This window comes from Microtus ochrogaster, unplaced genomic scaffold, assembly GCF_000317375.1.
Source record: "Microtus ochrogaster isolate Prairie Vole_2 unplaced genomic scaffold, MicOch1.0 UNK31, whole genome shotgun sequence".
NCBI lineage: Eukaryota > Metazoa > Chordata > Mammalia > Rodentia > Cricetidae > Microtus > Microtus ochrogaster.
In genome coordinates this window covers 3,024,012-3,030,698 of record NW_004949129.1, presented here as the reverse complement: position 1 = coordinate 3,030,698, position 6,687 = coordinate 3,024,012, and positions in this window count along the sequence as shown.

Genomic DNA, 6,687 nt, shown 5'->3' with positions numbered 1-6,687 from the left:
AGCCATGTGTAGTTAAGGTTACAGGTGGGAGCATAGCCCAATCTTTGAGAAACAAAGGTTTAATCATAAATGAGAATGAACCTAGTTTGTCTTTAATATAAGATGGCTTTTAAGCCCAAGATGGAGGCAAGCTGGTTCATTTTAAAGTTTTACTAGGTATGGTGGCAATTGTATTTAATCCTAGCACTCGGGAGGCAGAGGCAGGCAGATCTCTGTGAGTTTGAGGCCAGCCTGGTCTACATAGAGAGACCCAGTCTCAAAATAAATAAGCAAATAAATAAATAAAGCCTCACAATTATCTTTCCTGCATGTCTCTGTGTTGAAGATGTTTATACAGGGAACAAAGGTCAGCAGTAGGTATCTCCCTCAATCTTTCTTTACCTAATTTTTTTTGAAAGTCACCGAACCCGGAACTCAGCAAGGCCGGCTGGCCAGACAGCCCCAGAGCTCCTTCTGTTTCTCTCGGTGTCTGCAGCTGGCTTTTTCCATGAGTCCCAGGGATGGGAACCTAGGTCTGCGTGACTACATAGAGCAAATGCTAGCAATGGAGACATCTCTGCATTCCCTACCCAATTTGCTTTTACATATATTTATGTGTTAGAGAGTGGGACATGTATGTGCCACAGCATATCACACGTGTGGGGGTCAGAGGAAAGTTGTGGGAGTCTGTTTCTCCATCTACCCTGTATGGACTGGCGTTTGAACTCAGGTTGACAGACTTGGTGGCAAGTGCCTTTACCTGCTGAACCTTCTTGCTAACCCTGTACACAACCCTGTATCTGAATGTGTATGCTTGTGTATATATCCATGCTCACTCTATAGCCCAAGCTGGCACTAAACTTACAGTGATTCTTCTGCCTCAATTTTCTGAGTCCTGGGACTACAGGTGTGAGCCACCAAAGTCAGTTTTCCCTGTTTTGTACTTCATGTGCTCCTCCCTAAAATTTTTAAAAAATCGTCACACTCACTTATTTCTTTTTGACTTTTTGTTTTGTTCTTGAGACAGGGTTTCTCTGTAGCTTTGGAGCCTGTCCTGAAACTCACTCTGTAGACCAGGCTGGCCTCAAACTCACAGAGATCCTGCTTCTGCCTCTCTAGTGCTGGGATTAAAAGTGCGCGCCACCACACCCAGCACTATTGTTATTTTTGAAGTGGGGTCTTGCTATGTTGCCCAGGCTGATTTTGAACCCTTGGACTCAAATAATCTTACTGCCTCAGCAGGAACACCAGTGCTTGGATGGTCATATATCTCCAAGTCATGATATAATTAGAAATAAATGAACCACAGCATTTGGAGGGACAAGGACAATGTCTTTGGCCATTGTCAAAAGATTAAGTGAACCTCGGAATTCCTAGAGGGTCTCTAAATCATTCCTCTTAAACCTTTTTTAATAAAGTGCTAAGATCCTACACCTGTAGGACACACATCCCAGTCTCAATTTAAAGTTTAGGTTGGCATAGAACACACAATCCTCCTGTCTCAGCTCTGAGTTCTGGAGTTACAGGCATGGGCTACCCTCTCAAGTGTATAAGAATCTCTTTTACAGCCTTAATGAAGGAGACGTGAAGGTGTGATGCTTGCTTTTAATGTCAACATGCCCCAAATTAGAGTCACCTGAGCAGGAAGCCTCATGTAAGGCACTGTCCTGATTGCCTTCATTGCTGTGGGGAACCCCACCCCACCCAGAAGGAAGATTATTTGTCCTTGGCGCAGTTGTTCTTCTCTTGTGTTGCTGAGCTAATTTCCTCTGTTGTTGTAGCTGCAGCTGTTTCTTGGCTGAATTAGAACCAGCATTTCCAGACTCCTATCCCTGACTGTGGACCAGTAGCTCTTCTGGTTTTGGGTGCCAGATTGGGATTGCTGAGGTACCCCCATCTCCATGGACGGAGCCGCTATGGGGTTCTCAGCCTCTCAGGTGTGAGGCAGCTGCGGTTACTATTCCAGTATAAGTTTATTTAACAAATTCTTTACTGTACATTAAATTTCTTATAAATATAGATAGTCAGCCAGGTGGTGGTGGTGCATGCCTTTAATTCCAGCACTTGGGAGGCAGAGGCAGGAGGATCTCTGTGCCTGGTCTACAAAGAGCTAGTTCCAGGACAAGCTCCAAAGCTACAGAGAAACTCTGTCTCAAAAAAAAAACAATACCCAAAATTATAGATAGTCATTATATTGGTTTTGTTCCTCTAGAGAACGCTGACTAGACAGAGAGCCACTCCAAGCTGGGAGGCTTGAAGGCAGGAGACTCATGGGTTCCAAGCCAGTCTTGGTTGTATAGGAAGACCTGTCTCAAAACAACCAACTTAACTGGAGTCTAAGTCACACAGAGGTTTCTTTCCACTTTATTTGAAAATTTACTTATTTATTTTTGACACAGTATCTCACTATGTATCCCTGGCTGTCCTGGAACTCACTATGTAGACCAGGCTGACATCAAACTCACAGGAGTCTTCCTGCTTCTGCCTCTCTCCTGAGTGCCAGTATTAAAGTTCCTTTTTCAAGCCGGGCGGTGGTGACACACGCCTTTAATCCCAGCACTTGGGAGGCAGAGGCAGGCGGATCTCTGTGAGTTCGAGACCAGCCTGGTCTACAAGAGCTAGTTCCAGGACAGGCTCCAAAACCAGAGACAGGGCAGGGAACCCTGATTGCTCTTCGGGCTGAGGAGGGAGGGGGACTTGATTGGGGGAAGGGGAGGGAAATGGGAGGCGGTGGCGGGGAAGAGACGGAAATCTTTAATAAACAAACAAACAAACAAACAAATAAATAAATAAAACCACAGAGAAACCCTATCTCGAAGAACCAAAAAAAAACAAAAACAAAAAAAAACCCCCAAAAAATAAAGTTCCTTTTTCATATTTTTCCCAGACATGGGGTATAGTTCTGGACTATTAAGTAAATAGAGAAAGGTAATATTTCCTTTCTCTATTTTTTTCTTTTTTCTTTGTTCTGGTCCTGGCTCTATCTTACCCGCAGCTGTGCCCTATACCTCTGTAATTTACCCCATGCGATTTACCCCATGGCTGACCTAAGTAGCCTCTTCTTGGGGCAAAAAGAAAGCATCTGAACAGCAGAGGGCGCTGCAGAGCTATAGTTCTTGCCTTTGTGGCAATATCTCCGGGACCAGAGCGTTTCCCTCAGAGAGCCAGGGATCTTCCAAAGCTGGTTTCTGTTTAAGGCAGCAAGTGTTCTGGGTTCTACAGCACCCAGCTTTCTTCCCCTTTCTCTGTGTCTTTCTCTGTCTTTCTCTCACGCTCTTTCTCTCCTTTTCTTCCCTTCTAGAAATCTGAGTGACATGAGAAGTAGCCGAGGGTAGAAAGGATAGAGAAGAAAATCTTTGCAGCCAGAAGGCTAGTTTTAAACTCCACTGCATCTTTTTGAGTGGATTGATCATAGCTGAACAACTCACTGTGTATGTCAGTTCGTGTCTTCGTTTACGAAAGAGGCTGTGGATTCTGTTGTACAGAATTGAGGTGGATTTGAATCAGGGATCTTTTATGAGGCTTAAGATTGCCCAAGGGCCTAGTCCATGTCAGGCAGAGTCTCTGACATTAGAGAATCAGAGGGACAGAGAACAAACATAATTTTCTAGAACTTACATTTTAATAGGAGATGCAGACTTTTTTTGTTGTTGTTGTTTTGTTTTTATTTTTCAAGACAGGGTTTCTCTGTGTGGCTTTGGGACCTGTTCCGGCACTTACTCTGTAGACCAGGCTAGCTCAAACTCACACAGATCTACCTGCTTCGCAGGTGCTAGGATTAAAGACATGTGCCACCACCAGCCGACGAGATGCATATTTTTTTAAACATAAATATTATTATTGGGCCGGGCGGTGGTGGCGCACGCCTTTAATCCCAGCACTCGGGAGGCAGAGGCAGGCGGATCTCTGTGAGTTCGAGACCAGCCTGGTCTACAAGAGCTAGTTCCAGGACAGGCTCCAAAAGCACAGAGAAACCCTGTCTCGAAAAACCAAAAAAAAAAAAAATTATTATTGTAATTTTGTTTTGTGTTTTGAGACATGGTCTCACTATGTATGTACCTGTGGCATCCTGGAATCTACTATGTAGATCAGGTTGGCCTTGAACACACAGAGATCCACTAGCCTCTGCCTCGGAGTGCTGGAATTAAAGGTGCGCACCGCCACAACCGCTATTTAATTATTTTTTAATGTTTATGGTGGTGCTTTACTTGCATGTGTGTCTCTTTACCATGTGTGAGTCTGGTGCCTGAGGAGGCTGGGAGAGGGCATCTGATCCCATTGGTCTGGAATGAGACATTAGTGAGCCATGATACAGGTGGTGGAAATCAAACTGGGATCCACTGGGAAGAGCAGTCAGTGCTCTTAACCGAGCCCTCTCTCTAGCTCCATGATTTAGTTTATTCTGAATCATCTGTGTGTGGGTATGTGCACACGAAAGCTAGAGGGATGGGATCCCTGGCACTGGAGTTACAGGTGGCTGGGAGCTGCCTGATCCCGGAGCTGGGAGTCTTCTGGAAGAGCAGCCTGTGATCCTACCCGCTGAGCCATTTCTCTAGCCTGGACAGATTTTCAACCCAGTGACACATATGCAATTAAGTGCAACAAGGACTTGGTCTTCAAGCCCAGAGAGAAGGCACATCTCTTGGTGTAGGGAGGAGAGTTCCATCCGAAGGCTGGCTAGTTTGCTAAGCACAAAATAAAGGGGGGAGGGGACAGAATTTATCCAAGAAGGGAGATTACAAAGGTGGGACACGTTGCTCACTGGCTGAGCTACGGTTTTACTTTGGAGGTATAAACTCTGCATTTGCTCGCCAACACTGAAGAAAAATGGTAAATAATGCACACAAAGCCCATTCGCGTGGGAGACGACAGTGTCGAGGAGCTGAACTGCGTGGGACAGACGAGATACAGCACGGCACGCAGTGTGTGTGCGAGAGGAACTGAACTGCGTGGGACAGACGAGATACAGCATGGCAGGCAGTGTGTGTGCGTGAGGCAGCAGGGAGACCACCAACGTCCTCTGTGTCTCACAAAGGAGCTTTCTGTCTATCCTAAGAAAGAGAAAGCATGCATATTTAAAATCAGAGGCTGTGGGTTTAGAGAGATGATGGCTCAGTGGCTAAGAGCAATGACTGCTCTTCCAGAGGTTCTGAGTTCAATTCCAATACCCATCTGGGAGCTCACAACCATCTATAATGGGATCTGATGGCGTCTTCTGGTGTGCAGGCATGTATGCATGCAGACACACATAGGTAAATACATCTTTATAATCACAGGTTGTGAGCAAACTTCCATTCTGAAAGGGCCCGTCTGGGCTGGGAAGTAGTGGCGCAGATGGTAAAGTGACTAGGTTGACTAGTCAGTGAGCTTCGAGCTTCAGGGACCCCACCCCCCTCCAGTGCTGGTATCACAGACACATGCTGCTCTTCCTGGCTTTTTTTTTTTTTCCAAGACAGGGTTTCTTTGTGTATCTTTGGCTGTTGAAGACCAGGCTGGCCTTGAACTCACAGAGCTCTTCCTGCCTCTGCTCCCAGAGTGCTGGGATTAAAGGTGTGTCCACCATGTATGGCTTTTGCCAGGCTTTTTTTTTTTTTTTTTTTCGAGACAGGGTTTCTCTGTTGTAGACCAGGCTGGCCTCGAACTCACAGAGATCCGCCTGCCTCTGCCTCCCGAGTGCTGGGATTAAAGGCGTGTGCCACCACCGCCCGGCTTTTGCTAGAGATCCAAACTCCTGTCCTTATATACAGACCTCTACACCCATGCCCACCTCCGTGCACACACACACAAAAGCATCTGATTGCTTAGGTGCCTACATCGAGCACACAACACAGGGACTCCTTCATCTTCCCCTCAAAGGTCCTGCGGATACTAAAGTTGCTCAGTTCCGCTAGCTGCTCCTTCCTCCTTAACCCCTGTGAACTTCAACATCTCCACAGGACAGGTACAGTGAGTTCCTGTCTGGCCTCTCCATCTCCAGTTCCACCACCACACAAGCTTGGTCTTATTTGGTCCTCACAACACCCTTGACATGTAAGCAAAGCTACAATGCTTGCCTTCCTTTTTCCGATGTGGAAGTGAGGGCTACTGGCGCTAGACACACTTGTGGCTGCTTCTCAAATTCAGTTCTTAAGTTTCTGGATTTTTTTTGAGACAGAGTTTCTCTGTGTTAACAGTTCTGGCTGTCCTGCCTCTGTAGACCAAGCCGGCCTCAAACTTAGGGATCTGCCTGCTTATGCCTCCCAAGTGCTGGGATTAAAGGCATGCACCACCACTGCCCAGAAGTTTCTGGAAATTTGTAAGCCAGTGGTTACACATAATAACTTCTTGGCCTCCTGCCTAACATCAAGTGCTGTTAAACATAGTTGCTGGGCTGGAGAGTTGGCTTAGTAGTTAAGAGTGCAGGTCGCTTTTCCAGAGGACCTGTGTTCTGTTCCCAGCACCCATGTGGTAGTTCACAACTGCTTGTAACTCTAGTTCCAGAAGATCTGATGCCCTTTTCTGGATTCTGAGGGCACCAGGCAGGCATGAGGTACACAGACAATACATGGAAGAAAATCACCCATATCCATTTAAAAAACAAAACCAAAAACATAGTTACTATTCAAAAATAAATTGTATAAACTTAGCACTCGGGAGGCAGAGGCAGATGGATCTGGATCTCTGGGAGTTCGAGTCCAGCCTGGTCTACAAGAGCTAGTTCCAGGACAG